Source organism: Suricata suricatta, chromosome 1 (genome assembly GCF_006229205.1).
Source record: "Suricata suricatta isolate VVHF042 chromosome 1, meerkat_22Aug2017_6uvM2_HiC, whole genome shotgun sequence".
Classification (NCBI taxonomy): domain Eukaryota; kingdom Metazoa; phylum Chordata; class Mammalia; order Carnivora; family Herpestidae; genus Suricata; species Suricata suricatta.
The window spans coordinates 67736490-67754871 of NC_043700.1; the positions used below are offsets into that span (position 1 = coordinate 67736490).

The 18382-nt window shown below is 37.3% G+C and overlaps 1 protein-coding gene across 3 annotated transcripts in view; it reads right to left on the bottom strand.

The window, feature by feature from the left end:
• The window catches only part of GUCY1A1 (guanylate cyclase 1 soluble subunit alpha 1), a 63210-nt gene that overhangs the window by 32576 nt on the left and 12252 nt on the right, over window positions 1-18382 (bottom strand). Inside the window, exon 1 of one of the 3 annotated variants that reach the window (XM_029939802.1) lies at window positions 5406-5490. The exons of the other annotated variants lie outside the window; for them this stretch is intronic. The gene's annotated coding sequence lies outside the window, so the exon portion shown is untranslated. Of the gene's footprint in view, window positions 1-5405; window positions 5491-18382 lie in introns of those variants that run through there. 3 annotated transcript variants of the gene reach the window in all.

Below are 18382 nucleotides of genomic sequence, written 5' to 3' on the forward strand. Positions count from 1 at the left end.
GTTTCTAAAAAGTCAGCCTCAGTTTATAAGCTAGGGATAAAGACATAGTTTACAAGTTTATATTAAAAAGCAAACAAAAACATAATTCTTCAGCTCATTGGCTGGTGGTAGTTCACTCACTCAGGATAAAACCTTATCGTTCAGTCTTTAAAACTGTAGTTCTTGGGTCACGTGGCTGGCTCTTGGTTAAGCATCTGGCTTCAGCTCAGGTCATGATCTCACGGTTCGTGGGTTTGAGCCCCGCGTCAGGCTCTGTGCTGACAGCTAGCTCAGAGCCTGGAGCCTGTCTTCAGATCTGTGTCTCCCTTTCTCTCTGATTCTCCTCTGTTCATGCTGTCTCTCTCTCTCTCTCTCTCTTTCTCTCAAAAATAAATAAGACATTAAAAAATATATAAAAAATCTAGAGTTCAATTATTTTATTTTTTCTTTTCCATGTGCCTTAATGCTCTTAATGTGCTCTTATGTGTACAAGCAACAGCTTGTAATTTGTCACAGATATTGTCTCTAATAAGTTTAGAACAATAGACAATTCATTTTCTGAACTGGGACAAATAAGGAAGCTCAATTCCCCATGTGACAACCCTTGGGAGTGTCATGAGTTATTAGGTATGGGTGAAGATTATGGGTCCTGACAGGCCAGAACAAGTGGGTGCTACTCTCCGTTACTTAAAATCCTCCCCCAAATCGATGACCATGTGTAATTTATGAATCCTCAAGAAGACACAAGGAAGATCCTATATATTCACACACAGAAACCATTTCCTGGCAGAATAAAATAAGGAGTTATCTCAGCAGGCTACTGAGTGACCCAAAGGTAATTTGGTGATAGAGAGAGTGGTTACTTTGGTTTTGAAAGACCAAGGCTCTCAACCACATTTTTGTTGATTCAGTTCCACATATATGTTTCTGTCTTTAATGCATCTGAACATAACTCTTACTATTCTCTAGCTCCTGTCCTCATACATCCTTCCCATAGGACAGCAAACTTTTCTGTGAAGGGCCAGAGAGTAGATAACTTCAGCTTTGCAAGCTTCTATCAGTGACTTGGTTCCTGTCATTACATCATGAATGCAACCATAGCTGATACACAAAGGAATGGTATGGATGTGTTCCAATAAAACTTTATTTGTAAAACCAGGCTGTGGGTCTGGCCCTCAGCATGGCCTTATTGGTTTGGATCAAGACATAGCTTGCTGACCCCTGGCTGTTAAAAGCTGAGCAGGTTAACTGAAACATTTTAATCCAAATACAATTTTGACTACAGGACCAGAGTCACTTCCTCCTCTCCTCTACCTACTCTACCCGCAAAATATAGTGTCCCATATGAAACTAGTTTTGTATAACTTGTAAGTAAAAAAGACAGTGTGGTAGATGATATTAAATAACTATAAAATTTATAATACCATAACTTTATGTTAATTTTGAGGAAGAAGAGCTGTATTAACTGAATGCCATGATTTCAGTCATATAAAAACATAACTACAATAACTAGAAGAAGAGAGTACTTAAAAAAAAAAAACCCTGAAGATTTTAGATTGGATCTGATGAGGTATAGAACTGCTGTCTGAAATAAATTATTCTGGTACCTATTAGAAATTTTGTTCGGGACATAAGAGTTTGACATAATACAGTTTATGATAATGTCTCCCATCGAGTTTCTTTTTAATGGTTTTTTTTTCTGGATAAGTGGGGAAGAGAGAGAGTGGGACAGAGGATCCAAAGTGGGCTCTGTGCTGACAGCAGAGAGCCTGACATGGGGCTCGAACTCAGGAAACCTGAGATCATGACCTGAGCTGATGCCGTATGCTTAATCAACTGAGCCACCCAGGTGCCCCGAGTACTCCCATTAAGTTTACCCTTCTCATCAATGTTGGATTTCAACACTTGTCCCTAAACCTAATATCTTGATTCTCAGTTTCCTATTAAATCTCATTGCAGAAGGATACAACTGACCAGTCAACCTTGAAATTCTTTTTTCTCCTATATTGCACACCATTATAATTTCCAGAGAATGTGTCTAACACTGTTATTTATTAAGTAAAAACAGCAACAGGAAACAAGTTGTGCTTACTTTAAGTTCAGTTAAGTGTTTAGTCTTATTAAATCACATATGTATAAACAAACTAATTAGCATTCTTCATCTGTTCAAGCGATGAAACTACATTATGAAACAGATGCTCTCAGCGCTGATACCTTGGAAACCTATGTTTGTCTTGTGTTTGCCTGCTAGGAATACAGAATACGTTCTTCAACTAAACGCGTGGTGAGTTTTTGTGTAACATTAGCAGGGACTTCGGAAATGGTTTGGTCAATGGTTGAACTCAGTCCATAGCTGGTGGTAGAAATGAAGGTAACACAGTGAGGGAAAAACAAATTAATTAAAGTAATAAGCTTGGTGACAAGGCCTTGGCCAGCAGTGGGATATATGTTCTCAGAAACTCAGAGATGTTATTTGCTGTCCCCAAGGCTAATGATTAAACAGCCTCCAAACATATTAAATGCTCTCTCCCTCTAACTAGTAAGTGATTAACTCTTTTATGGTAAGAATAAGGACCCAGCTTCTGGCCTCATATTAATAACCAGCATGCATCACTGTTCAGGAAAGGGGCCTATCCATCACTTAAACTCCAGAGTTACGAACAAGAATCGTGTTTTCTCCAAATGAAACACCCGAAGGACTCTGATATAGCAGCTTAAACAGAACAGCAGGTCGTAACGAGCGGGTTTCAACTTAGAAACTTTGGAAGGGAGAGCCTAAGAATGAAGTCTCCTCAGTAAAAGCCAATAGTTACATCCAGTGTCCAATATCAGGCCTACCACCTGGCCATGCCAAAATCTCGGGTTAAAGAGACATAAGTGTTTTAAGATCACATTTCCAAGCCTACATGTTTAAGTGTAGCTGAAGGGAGAACGGAGGTTGGAAACCCAAAGGGCCTGAGGAAAATAAAGTCTGCATCGAGCAGCATAAACTAGTCACGATGCTCACAAACCGAAGTCAAGCAAACAGCTTAATCTGCAGGTACCGACTGAAAATCTACTCAAAGTTTTTGTTCTTCAAAAATTGAAAAAACTTAAATAAAACTCCATAAATTGGGCTTTTAAAAGTGTTTCTTTTCATTTTCGCAGTAGGAAATATTTATAGAACATTCCTCTGTGATATATCAGAAAAGCAGGACAAAAAACTGGTTAAGAATGTCCGAGTCACTCCAGTACTAAATTTAAAAACAAAAAAAGCAAGCAAATGTCAGACTCCCTCATGTCACTGTGCCTCCTTGGCTTCTCCATTCTTTCTGCTCCTCCTATGGTCACACTTGAAAGATCAGGCCTTTTGTGCTGTGTTCATTTTGTTAAACAATAGTTATTCCAAAGTCTACAATTTCCTGGCCTTTGCTTCCACACTGTTACTGACATGCACCTTGCTCAATCCAACGAAGACCTGTGAAAAGTTAAAGCTCTTGAACCTTTTTGCTTTTAACATACTTGATGAGTTCTCAAATGCTATTTGCATTTCCCTTTTTATCATCTCCACTCCCACAGATTCTTTGATACACGGGATTTCCTCCTACTTCATTCACTTTTTAGTCTATTCAACAAGTATTTACAGATGGCTTAATGTGTCAGGAATTCTTCCAGATGCTGGGACAGAGCAGTGAATAAAGGACATTGCCTGCTCCTGTGGAGTCTACAATCAGCAGGAGAACCATTTCTGACAACAGCACTTAACACTTGTGATGCGTGCTGTGGAAAGGGTCAGCGCATAGTGCTCTAGGAGTGCAATCAGGGACCCAAACCCAGTCCCAGGAGGAGGAGACATCTGAGCTGAGACCCTGAAGCAGGTGAAGAGAGTTCTAGAGAAACATCATTCTTGGAGGCAGAGATATACAGTCCCTGAAATAATTCCAGAATGGCTAGAGCATGGGATCAGGGAGAGCACAGTGATGGTGGAGGGCACCGAGACAGGGAGAGGTCACGATTGTGGAGGGCTCTCTAAACCTTGTTAAACAAAGGAAAACTCTATTCTGAGGGCCATCAGCTGAAAGCCTACAAAGTAAGGATGCAAATATATTAGATTAATTTTTTAAAAAAATATCTGGAATGGAGAATGAGAAATATGGCGTGGTTGGACAGGTGGCTGATCTGGGGTGCACTAAAATAGTGGCCCTGAAGATAAAAAAGTGGATCAATTTCAGAAGTATTTCAGATAGAAAATCTACAGCCCTTGGCTACTGACTGGATATGGGGGCTGAAGGACAGTGAGGACAAACTTCTCTGACCTTACTTCTCAATACCTCAGCCAAGAAAGACTCTCAGGCCCATGGGGGGCAACCAAGAGTCCATAATCTATTTCTCACAATGTTGGTTATTCAATCATAACTAAGCCCAGATTTTGGGTTCTCACTATTACATAACACCTTGTGGGAGTCAGAATGCTCCAACACTCTTGCTAAAATCTCCTTTTGGATCCTCCTTCAAAAGCCCAGACGTGGGAAAGCTGACTCCAGTTTATGTTACAGAAGAGAGTGTCCACTTTCCATGACTGCATTTACGTGCAAGTGTAAGGTGCATCTTCTTGGCAAAGAGTAGGAGGAACTTACCTTGAATTTTTGTAACTATAAAGTCCACACTGTTAATCTTCCCACAACAAAAAAATCAACTCTAGTGCTCGCTTCAGCAGCACAAACACAAAGAAATCAACTCTAAAGGCAATGGTGACATGGGTTCTAGAGAACAAAACGCCAGAAATCCCCCCTCACCTGATGGCAACTGCCTCATCAAAGCCACATTCAAATTATGCTTAATAATAATTATAACAATTGTATTCACTACTGATAATTACAATTTAACAAAGGTATTAATTCTTTATTAAGAATAATGGGGGTGCAATTCACAATCTTTTTTCATTGGAATAGGGGGCAATTCTCTGACATCTTTGAAGTGATAGTAAGTTTAATATATTCTAGCAGGGAGATTTTAACTCTGAGAATTAGCATTATGAGAATTCTCAATTTTTGTGTCAAAATGTTTATATTTTATATAAACATTTATATATATATAGTATAACCATAGAGCAAACCTCTTGGGACTATAAATCCTAAATCTCTATGTTTAAAATGCTCCAGTGTGATTATTACCAAAATTTTAGAACACACAGTTAGTATTTCTTCAATATCATTACCAGTGATGATAAAAGTCATGTAGGTCAAGAGGAAATCAGATAAACATTTCAATATTTCGTTCCTGAGATATATGAAACAATTTCCTTTGGCTATTTCTGTAATTGCCATCATAGTTTTTTTTTTTTTTCTAAAATAGTTCCTTAGAGACTTGGTCATTTAAACATATATTTACTGAAAATATAACAGTTATTAATGAAAAGTGAAATAAAAAATGGAATCCCTCCTTACCCCATAAAAAGCCATTTTGTCTTTTCTCTGTTTTCAGATGAACACTATTGCTGGGTTGTGAACCGGCTCAGACGCAGTCATAAAGAGGTGAACAACATGGGTACAGGGGAGCAGTCATGCTGGGTCTCCATGACCCCATGTTCCCCGTCCTCGTCCGTCTGACCGAGTGTCCTGTCTCAGAAGTACTGATTACAGCTGTCCTCGATTTCTTCCCGTCTCCCACACTCAGCTCCTTCCCATCAAACTACTTTCACCTTTCCCCCTAATGTCAGGCTTATAACTGCTGTCGTGCAGGATTCCTCAGAATTCAACTAGTCTCTTTAACAAGTGTATATAGGTTTTATGATTGTGATCACTTTTGTTGGTGCTCAGAGCGGTGTCTGGTTTTTACCCTAACACATTTTCTTCCCACGAGTCCTTTTATTTTTAGTGTTGTTCTGCAGCCTACGAGGTTTTTCAGGAACATACATAAAGTGTTGTTTCAGAAATGTCTGTGCTCTCAACAACGTCTGAGTTAAGTTTGCAAGTAAGGTGGAAAGCGGACATAACTGCTTGGAAAAAAACACCCACCAAGGCCACATTCAAGAAGACTCTACAGATTCCACCATGATTTAGGTACTACAACATAATGAAACTTCTAAAATGAAAACAAGTCCAAGATGATTAAACAGTTGGGCTGATACATTTTATTTTAGTAGCATAATGAAATTCCTGACTCTAACATCATTACTTCTCTATTTTCTTCTCTTTTTAATTTGGGTCAGTCAGGAAGACCTGCAAGCACATGATTAACTTCTTATACCTATATACATACCCAGACACACTTACTTTCCCTTTCAGGCAATGCTGAGGCTTTTTAGGGTCTAAGACTACATATTTACATCATTATCTGTATCTCTGAAGATGATTAGTATGAGAGAGACTCTATGATTGGAAAGATCAGTTCACACGAATGTTGGTGGCATGTATAGGTGGGGTTAATGCAGGAGTGATGAGCTCAGGCTCTAGGACCAAGGACCAGATGGTCTGTGTCTGCTCCTTGCCTCTACCATCTACTAGCTCTGTGACCTTAGTTAAATTCTTAACTTCACCTCAACTTTCTCCATCTGGAAAACAGGGATGCAAACAGCCACTATCTTATAAATGTGTTGTGCAAGTAAACAAATGGATAAGAGTAAAGGACTTGGAGGGGCACCTGGGTGGCTCAGTCGGTTAAGCGTCCAGTTTCAGCGCAGGTCATAATCTCGCAGTTTGTGGGTTCGAGCCCTGCATCGAGCTCTGTGCTGACAGCTAGCTTACAGCCTGGAGCCTGTCTTCAAATTCTATGTCTCCTTCTCTCTCTCATCCTCCCCTGCTCACACTCCCTCCTTCTCTCTCTTTCAAAAATAAAAAACAAATAAAATATTAAAAATTTTTAAAAAAAGAGTAAAGGACTTGGAGTAAGTCCCCGAACCCAACATGTAATGATTAATGTTAACGGTCACAATTGTTACTTAGCAGTAGTGCAACAGTGGACAATTTTCTTAACTTCACTGAGTTTCTGTTACCACAACTGTAAAAAGGTAAAAAAAAAAAAAGTGATTAAACAGGGATGTAGGAAGGATTAGAACAGAATCTATGCAAAGGCATTGTACAAGAGAATCATGTTAAAGGACGTCACTAAATAAAAGCATCACAAATGTATTCTATTTTCTCAGAAAGATCCAGTAATGTTTTATACCTATGACACCTTTCCCATAAGTTTTCAAAACCAGTTTCAGGAAACTAATATAATAATAGATATATGGTACTCTACAAATTTGGAAAACATTCTCCACTTGAAATACATTAATGCATACCAGGAAAATAACATCTGTGTCAATACTTAGGGTTTCTTTTATTGAATTACAAAATAATAGATTTTACAGCCCAGCCCAGACTAGTAAGATTCTAATTTGGTTTTATGTTATATAATTCCATTAGCTAACAAGTTGCATGTCAAATTTCCTTAATACAATATCAGAATAAAAATTGAGGGACTATACTAGATTTTAAATCACTTTTTCCATTCATGAAACCAAAGCTGTTATATAAATCAAGCAAGCCTTACATCATTGGAGTATGTACTATTTTCCATAAATCCACATTATGTCCAATGTGGAAAAATTTTTAAATAAAATAAACCCATAACATCCAAGCTGAAACAGAAATTCTGTGGTATCTGATTTTCTTCTCCTAGAATGTTAGACTGACAAATGATTACTATTGTTTCACAAATACTCTTGCCTCCAATCATGGCTTTTATATGCCAACTGTCTTCAATATTGATTCAGTGTTAACCCTTTCATGTGCTTATCTTCTAAATATTTACTTTTTCTGTAGAAAGGTTTAAGAGATGGGCAAGAGATGAAATACTAACCAGCAATGTTAATTTTAGGATATTTGTGAAATCTAGGTAAGTCACCCAAAGTCTGATTAAAATAGGAGATGCCAGGATTTCTAGCAAGATAAAGAGTAACCGTGGATTCTGGTTTGACTTTCATACTTGTAGAGCATTTGAATTAACATTTTAACAACAAAATAGATATCAAAGTGGCCTCATCCTTGAAGGGAAGAAAGGGGTAACAATTCACCCTATGATAGATGAAAGTGCAATTATCTGGGCTTTAAGCCTGTCATATGTGAAAAGAAGATTCTGGAAGAAGACACAACAGTGACCCTCAGGATTCTTCTAATCCAGCACTTAAAACTTTTCTCAAGATCCTTGAGAAAAAGGGCTACAAACTAATAAAGCCGTGGGAGCATAGCACTTTTCCCCCAACAAGGAGAGGAAACACGAGGAGAACAGGAACAGATATGAGGCTCAGACAGGAAGGAGATGCCTGGACTGGGCCAGGGCTGGCAAGGGCAGGTCAGGCCAGCGCACCACTCAGGAACACCCTGGACCATTTAAAGCAGAGGCTGGCATGCAATGGCCTGTGGTCCACATCCAACTTCTGCCTCTTCTTGTCCAGCCCTAGAGCTAAGAATGGTCTTTATGTTATTAGACATTTGAAGAAATCAAAAGAAGAATACTTCATGATACACGAACACTATATGAGATTCAAATTTCAGTGTCCATAAATAAAGTTTCACTGGAACACAGCCGTGCTGTGACAGAATAAGAAATATATATTTGGTTTCTGCCTGTTGTTTCCTGGCACATAACTACTAAAACCCAAGGAATCTCCAAAGTGATATGGCTCTTTGGATAGCTTCAGGATGGGGCCTGGTTGCCAGGGGAACCAACTATGTGATCAGAGGATTGGAACTCTCCATCCCACCCTGGTTATCTGGAGAGAGGATGCTGTCCGAAGATTTAATTAATCACTAACTGTCTAGGACTTTGTCAATCATGCCTACCTAATGAAGTCTCCACAAAACGTCCTAACTAACGGGGTTTGGGTGAGCTTCTAAGATGATGAATGCATGGAGATGCTAGGTGGGTAACATGTCTGCGGAGGGCAGGTAGTGGTTGTATTTTGAAAAAGACCTCCCTCTTCTACAATTCACTCAGAACTCCCACCTTGCAGATCCCAAGAAAAATGTTTGTCTGGAAGCTCCTGGGGACACGATGGGGGCAGAGGGGTGGGTCAAAGGCCTTCCTGAGTTCTCAGTTCAACAGCAGAGCTCTTCTTATTCTTGAGACAGAAAATGCCTTTCTGTCACCAACAGTGGGATACAGATCCCTGCTGTTCCTGCTGGGACCAGGCCAGCAAAAGAAATGCAGGAAAGTCCAGCACAAATTCCAGTCCTTCTAAATTTTTACATAATGACTATTAAATTGAAAAAATCATTACCAGAAGTAAATTTGGGCTTCTGAAGCATGTGTTTTGCAGGTATATATTTGAATACTCACAAAGTTGTATGTTGACGGAGGCTGAGTTCTTTCCCATTAGACTGAAAACCACAACCACATTATTTTAATGCCTTTTTACACCTAATTTAGTCAAAACGGGAAATGTTAAAAGAAACTTTCCTGCTCATAGGAGACCACAAGCATTTTTTCTTCTCCATATCAGTATCTCTTACATAAAAATAAACATAAAAACACAGGCATTTACATAATAGAAGTTTAGAACTAGAAAAGATGTTGGAGACTATATCATAATACCTTCTACTGGACGATGACAGAGATCAGTATCAGTGACTCGGCCCATACCCCAAAGTTACCGAGGTATAGAGGTTACACAGGAATGCAGGCAGATGGACTACAAGCCCAGAGTTCACCCTGATACACAGTTGACATTTTTAAAAAATTTTTTATAGTTTATTTATTTTTGAGACAGAGAAAGACAGAGCATGAGTGGGGGAGAGGCAGAGAGAGACACACACACAGAATCCGAAGCAGGCTCCAGGCTCTGAGCTGTGAGCACGGAGCCCGACGCGGGGTCTGAACCCACGAACCGTGAGATCATGACCTGAGCCGAAGTTGGCCGCTTAACCGAGCCACTCAGGTGCCCCCACAGTTGGCCTTTGAACAGCATGACTTTGACCTGCACTGGTCCGCTTATACACAGGTTTCCTTTTTTCAATAAATACACTACAGCACTGTCCATTTATTTTCTCTTTATGATTTTCTTAATAACATTTTCTTTTCTCTAACTTTACATTATTATAAAATTGCAGTACATAATACATATGAAACACAAAATATGTGTTAATTGACTGCTTATGCTATTGGTAAGACTTCAGGTCAACAGTATGCTATTAGCTAAGTTTTGGAGGTCAAAGGCTATGTGGATTTTCAACTGTATAAAGCTCAGGGCCCCTAACCTCTACACTGTTCAAGGATCAGCTATACTTTGATCATGCCTTCAAATAAAATGCAGAGAACCTCTCCTCCTTTTGTGGACACCAACAATGGCAGGGACTATAGTTTTACATTTCATCTACACAGCATACCATCACTAATAAGACTAATTAATTAATATTTATACATACCATAAGATTGTTTTGACTGTCATTTCTACAATATTTGACCAGACTCTTTTTTCCTGATTTTGTCATCACCTTTTGTACTTTCTCAAGAAGCTACCTTTGGCCCTTTTCCAATTCCCTGAAAATATTTTCTAAATAATCTTACTCATGATTCAATTTTGCCATTTCATTGAAAGTAGGTATGTTTCAGGCTGTCTGGGTGGCTCAGTCGGTTAAGGGTCCGACTTTGACTCAGGTCATGATCTTTTGGTTTGTGGGCTTGAACCCCACATCAATCAGGTTCTGTGCTGACAGCTCAGAGCCTGGAGCCTGTTTCAGATTCTGTCTCCCTCTCTCTGTCCCTCCCCCACTCGTGCTCTGTCTCTCTCTCTCTCTCTCTCTCTCTCTCTCTCAAAAATAAATAAAATATAAAAAAAAATAGGCATGTTTCTAGACTCAATATAACTAACCAATGCACACTGCAATGTATTCAACTTTGGACTTCCAATGAGTTATTTTTTATGCTCTAACTGAAGGCCAGAATGACTGGCTGGAAGTCATATGTTATAGGCATGGAAGGGGCCAAATAGCTTAAATCCTTATTATCAAATTCACTCAATATTTTTTTTATTTTTACTAGATCTTTTGTATGTGCAAACATAAATACATAAATGTAAATGGCATACAACTTGAGAAGAAAAATGATGCTTTATCAGAAGCACTGAGCACCATATCATGTATTATTTAGTATTCAATAACTATGAACTCATATCAACAAAATACACTAATATTAGGCTATTAATTATAGCCAATATAAAAGACAAAACACAGATAAGAAAGTATAAAACAGAAGTGAATATAAGGCTAAATTGGAAAGTATAAAATGTGTTGCTTCTTGAAAACAAGTTTTATGAGTTATTAATAGATCAACTTACAATTCAATCAATATTTACTGAGTTTCTAAAAAAGATAAAACTATTCCTTTCAAAGTTTAGTATGGGTGATCTACATTTTCTTAAATAGCTGTAATAAAAAGTGGAGAATACATATAGAAAATTAATGATGTTTATAAAAAACATTGCTTTTAGGTAGCGGTAGCAAAGAGGTGATCAGGGAAAGCTTCTTAGAATGCATGCAATTTGAGCTTAGCTTTGAAAATGACTAGGGTTTGGGCATAAAGTCATTTAGTAAAAACTCATGCCGGAGAGGGAGAACAGTGTAAGTGAATGTGTGGAGCAAAGGAAGTTGTGGGGAAGGGCAGGAAAGGATGGGTGCTAGAGATATTATAAAATTAAAGTTGGCACCACATAGCAAATGACTAGGTCCGAAGAACAGGATGGCTGAGGTTTTGCCTGGAAAGATAATGGTGCCATTGATAGAAAGATGTAACATAAGTAGGCTTGAGAGAAGGATGCTGAGTTTCTTTTTGAACACGTCTCGAACTGTTGGCAGGGCATCGATGTAGAGATGCATTTGAAAACTGGAATATTTAATTAAGAATTCAAGATACGAGCATGTGGTCTGCCCCACTGAGGAAGCTATTAAAGATGACTTTAATTCAAACCGTTCAATGTCAAAGGGACGCAAGTAGAGAGGGAAAATAGCCAAACTCGTGACTCTGAGGGAACATCCACTATTTAAGAGTTAGAGAAGGATGTTACGACTAAGATGGAGAAGCAGAAATCAGAAAACTATGATGAGAGGGGCACCTGGGTGGCTCAGTGAGTTAAGCATCTGACTTTGGCTCAGGTCATAATCTTGTGGTTTGTGGGTTTGAGCCCCATGTCAGGCTCTGTGCTGACGGCTCAGTACCTAGAGCCTGCTTCAGATTTTGTATCTCCCTCTCTTTCTGCCCCTCCCCCACCCATACTCTGTCTCTCTCTTAAAAATATTTTAAAATTTTCTAAAAAAAGAAAACTATGATGAGAATGGAAACAAAAGAGTAACACGTGTTCAAAAAAAGTGTGTATTTTGCATGTCTGAAGAGGGGAAGGAGGTGTATCAGTCAACTCAGTCTGACATACACAACAAAATATCATAAATTGGGTGGTTTAAGCCTTTATTTCTCATAGTTCTAGAAGTTGGAAGTTCAAAGTCATGTGCCAGCATGGTCAAGTTTTGGTAAAAGCTCTCTTCCTGGCTTGTAGATGGCTACTTTCTCTCTGTATCCTAACATGGTGCAGAGAGAGAGAAAGAGCAAGCTGTCCTTTCTTATAAGGGCACTAAAAACATCATGAGGGTCTCACTTTCATGGCTTAATCTATTCCTCATTATCTCCCAAAGGCCGTACTTCCAAATACACTGGGGATTTTTAAGAGCTTCCATGTAAGAATTTTAGTGGGGACACAATTCAGTCCACACTAGGAGGACTGAGAAAATACCATCTGTCTTTTAGATTAAAAAGACATTTATAAGTCTTATGAAACAAATTTCAATAAGAATAGTAGAGTAAAAGTGCAAGAAAACAAGGGGTTATGACGAAGAAACACTAGAGTGTGAATGATTGCAGATTACATTGAATAACAGCAAGTTGGAAAGGATTTTTAGAATGTGAAATCTTTTGTTCTTTCTTTATGTATATTGGTAGTTTTCTGTAAACAGAAATACTTAACTATACACCGTATCGAGTTAGCTCAAAGTATAGAGTCTTCACTTCTGATCAGGTTGTAGAAAATCATGACAGATTCCTACTCCAGCCCCAACAATGAGAACTATCTAGATACACCACGTAATCATAGTATTAAAAATCTATCAGAGATTATCTATAAAAACTACAGTTAAAGTCATACTCCAAGTTAAAGATGTAAAACTTTCTACTATGATCAGAAATAAGGCAAGGATACCTCCTCTCATCAATTGCACTGAAGTTATTAGACCCATGCTATTGTAATAAGTTAAGAAAAAGAAAAAAAAGACACAAAGCCTAGAAGGAGAGAAGTGAAAGGGTGCTTGGGTGGCTCAGTTGGTTGAGTGTCCAACTTTGACTCTGGTCATGATCCCGTAGTTCGTGAGTTCGAGCCCCATGTTGGGCTCTGTGCTGACAGCTCAGAGCCTGGAGCCTACTTCAGATTCTGTGTCTTCCTCTCTCTTTCTGTCCCTCCCTCCTTCACACTGTCTCTCTCTCAAAAATAAAAAAAATAAAAAATTAATAATAAAAAGAACGAGAGAGAGAGAGAAGTGAAACTGTTTCTATTTGCTGTATGTATATATAACTGTTCATGTAGGAATTGCCAAGGGATCTACCAAATATAGGCATATCTCAGAGATATTGCAAGTTTATTTCCAGACAATGGCAATAAAGTAAAATTTCAATAAAGTGAGTCAAATGATTTTTCTGGTTTCCCAGTACAAATAAAAGTTACGTTTACACTATACTATAGTCTGTTAAGTAACATTAGTGTGCATTATTCCTAAAAAAATGTACATACCTTATTTGAAAAGTACTTTATTGCTAAGAAATGCTAACCATCTTCTGAGCTTTCAGTGAGTTGTAATCACTGGTCACAGATCACCATAGCAAATATAATAATGAAAAAGTTTGAAATATTGTGATAATACCAAAATGTGACACAGAGATACAAAGTGAGCAAATGCTGTTGGAAACATGGCATTACTAGACTTGCTGGATTGAGAGCTGCTACAAACTTTCAACTTGTAAAAACATAGTCTCCGTGAAGCACAATGAAGTGAAATGCAATAAAATGAGGTATGCCTGTGATAACTATGATTAAGAAATGAATTAGCAGGGTTGCTGATACAACTATGTACTTAATGTATGCTAATCTACAAAACTCCATGGTAATTTCTGTACTAATAGTAAACAACCGGAAATAACATTTTTGAAAACCTACATATAATAATATTAATAAATATGAAGTACTTAGGAATAAATCTAATCAAAGGTTTGCAAGACCTCTATATTGAAAACTACAAACACTGGTAAGATAAATTAAGGAAGGCAAAGAAATGGAGAGGTGTATCGTGCTTAATACAATTAATGTATAATTTTTCCTAAATAATCTATAGATTCAGTGCAATCCCAACTAAAATCCCAGCTATCATTCTAGTAGATATTGACAAAATGATACTGAGGTAATGAAAGACACAGAATAGATACATCAATACCAGAGAGGAAAAACAACACTGAAAGATTTATATACTTTATTTTTTAAATTATTATACAGTATAGTCAAGAAAGTTCAATATTGGTTTGAAAGAGTAACATAGAGATCAATGGATTTTTAGAGAGTCCAAAAACATCCACATTTGCATGTTCAGTTATATAACAAACATATCAAAGCAATTCAATGAGGAAAAAAATTTTCAATAAATGATGTTGGCACATGATGTTGGATATGCATATGGAAAAAAGTGAACATTGATCCATATTTCATGCCATATACAAAAATTAATTATTTATGGATCATAGCCATAAATGTAGATGTTAAAATGGTAATACTTGTAGAAGAAAATAGGAGAAAATCTTTGTGACCTTATATGAATCAAAGATATTTATTTTTTAACTTATTTTTTAAAGTTTGTTTATTTTTGAGAGTGAGAGAAATAGAGAGAGAGAGAACAAGTGGGTGAGGGGCAGAGAGCGATGGAGACACAGAATCTGAGGCAGGTTCCAGGCTCTGAGCTGTCAGCACAGAGTCCAACACAAGGGCTCGAATTCATGAACCACGAGATCATGACCTGAGATGAAGTCAAACTCCTAACCGGCTGAGTCACCCAAGTGCCTCAAAGCAAAGATGTTCAAATAGAAAAAACACATCATGAAACATCAAGGAAAATGATAAATTAAACTTCCTCAGAATTTTAAATATTTTACTCTTCAAAAGATACCATTAAGTAAACAGACAAGTCACACTCTGGGAGAAAACATACATGATTGCCATATATATATGAGCAAAGTAATTAAATGCAGAATATATAAAGTTTACCACGAAATAAGAAAGCAAACAATTCAATTAAAAATGGGCAAGAGATCTGAACAGATATTTCAGTAAAAATGATACATGAATAGCCCGTTAAGTATCTCTATGTTCAATAATATTAATTATGAAGCAAAACCCCACTGGAACGTCTAAAATTTGAAAGTTTGCCAATGCCAAGACTTAGTGATGATGTGAGATAACTGGAATTTTTTTATATGCTGCAGGTGGGAATGTAAAAAGGAACAGCCACTTTGAAATACTTTGGCTTGGTGGGTTTTTTAAATGTTAAACATGCCTTCTTATATCACCCAGCTATTCCATTTCTAAGTATTTACCCAAAGGAAAGGTAAACATATATTCAAAGACTTGTATACAAACACTTAGAGCAGTTTTATTTGCAATAGCCAACACCTGGAAACAATTTACATGTCCTTGATCATGTAAACGGAATAAAAAAAGATGTTATATAGCCTTACATGTAAACAACCATTAATTACTCAGCAGACATATGCAACAATGTAGATAAATCTCCAAATTGTTAAGTTCTGTGAATGGGACCACACATACAGGAATATATCATTTTTACATAAAATCTAGACACTGCAAACAAACCTGTAAGTACAGAAAGCAGATCACTGATTGCCAGGGGACAAAGGAGGAGAGATGAATTGACTGGAAAAAGACACAAGAAATCTTTTAAGAGGTGATGGAAATCTTTTTTATTTTGATTATAGTGGTAGTTTCACAGGCATACATCTGTCAAATAGCATCCAACTGAGTATTCTATATATGTGAGGTTTATTGTATACAGGTTATACATTGGCTAAGTTTTTTTTTTTTTTTTAAGTTAAGGATTCAGAGAAACCTAAATGAACTAGATTCCCAAATAAATAAATAACAAGGTTTAGGAGCGATGAGAGGCCCATGGCTACTGTAATCCCGGATGAGGTGATGGAACATTACAGAATCTCCCCCAGGGAAGGGGTCAAGAAAAGTCGATTAAATGTTTATCAAACTTTTGACTGCTGCATGACAGATTAGAATCTAGAGAAGCCCCACAATTTATAATGGTTCAGTCTTCAGCACTTGCAGCTTAATATGCTCGTGTGCATATGTAAATAGAGTACCTGCTGAGAAATGGAAAGCAAAGAAAATGAAATAATTGGAAGTGCTAAAAATGAAAAATGCACTATCTGCAATAAAGAATGCCATTTAATTGGCTTACCATCAGAAGAGAGGATCAGTGGACTTGAAGTCAGGTTAACAGAAACAACCCCAAGAGAATCTCAAAAGAATAGAATAAACAAACAAACAAAAAAATAGAAGAGCACCCGAAATCTATAGAAAAATATCAAAAGGTCTAACTATTTGAAATGGCTAGAAATAGTCCCTGTTTGATAAAGCATTAACTCACATAATCCAAGAAGTTCAGCAAATCCTCATGCATGATAAATACAAAGAAAATCACACCTAAGCATGTTGTTACCAAACTTCTGCAATTCGAAGATAAAAGGAAGTAAAAAAACAGCAAAATAATAATAGAAACTAACAAGTAATGAAAGAAAAAATTAAGGACAGAGCAAAGGAATCCAACAAAAGACAAACTTGCTTCCTTTATAAGAGTTAATATATATGAAGAAAAGAGTAGCCCAAATATTGCATTCATAAGAACTTCATACTGATGGAAAACTTAAAAAGATTTTATTTTGTTTTATTTTTTCCAGTTTTTTCTTTATTTTTAAAATTTATTTATTTTTTAGTTTACATTCAAGTTAGTTAGCATATAGTACAACAGTGATTTCAGCAGTGTATTCCTTCAAGCCGTTTACTCATTTAGCTCATTCTCCTTCCCACAACTCCCGCAGCAACACTCTGTTTGGTCTCCATATTAAAGAGTCTCTTATGTTTTGTCTCCCGACCTTTTTTTTACATTATTGTTGCTTCCCTTCCCTTATGTTCATCTGTTTTGTATCTTAAAGTCCTCATATGTGTGAAGTCATATGATATTTGTCTTTCTCTGACTAATTTCACTTAGCATTATACCCTCTAGTTCCATCCACGTAGTTGCAAATGGCAAGATTTCATTCTTTTCGATTGTGAGTAACACTCCATTTATATATATACCACATCTTCTTTATCCATTCATCCATCAATGGATTTTTGGGCTGTTTCCGTACTTTGGCTGTTGTTGATAGTGCTGCTATAAACATTGGGGTGCATGGGCCCCTTAGGAACAGCACACCTGTAGCCCTTGGATAAACACCTGGTAGTGCAATTGCTGGGTCATATGGTAGTTCTAGTTTTTATTTTTTGAGGAATCTCCATACTGTTTTCCAGAGTGGACACGCCAGTGTGCATTCCCACCAGCGATGCAAAAGAGATCTTAAAGATATTTTACTTTAATTTGATTGAATTTCTAACAAGATTCTTTCAAATGCATTAATTTTCCCTTATTTCATGCATTTGATTTGGAATTTCATAAGTCCTTGAAACCTAACTCTAGTGTCTAATTTGAGCCTGTATAAGCAACTATGCTATTGGTCATTTGCTAAATCATTTACAAACCACCAGAAAAACTTATATAATAGCCTGGAAAGATGGTATTTAAGAGAATGGACACTGCTTAGCGACAAATACTGGTTCCACCACTAATTGAAGGTGTAACATTAAAGCAAATTACTTTTCTGCCACTGAGTCCATGTCTTCGTCTGCACATTAAGTGATCAGGTAGGACATTTCTCAAGGAGCTCAGTAAAGGTTTAATTTTAATTCAGTTTTAACAATGCTTGGAATATAGCATGTGATTAATAAATGTTGACTCCTGTTTTCTGAAATTAGATAGAAAATTATTCTAGCACCTCTATATTACATTGTTCAAGGCTTGGTTTATCTAAAGCAGTAGTTCTGAAAGTGCCGTCTGTAAATTCTTGGGAATGCCCTGAGACCTTTTAAAGGATGTGTAAGATCAGAGCTATTTTCATAACAGCACGGGGATATTACGTACCCTCTTCATTCTCATTCTCTCAAAGGCACACAGTGCAGCTTCCCATAAGCTATCCAACACCTAACAATGTCTTCATTCTACCAGCTAATGCAATG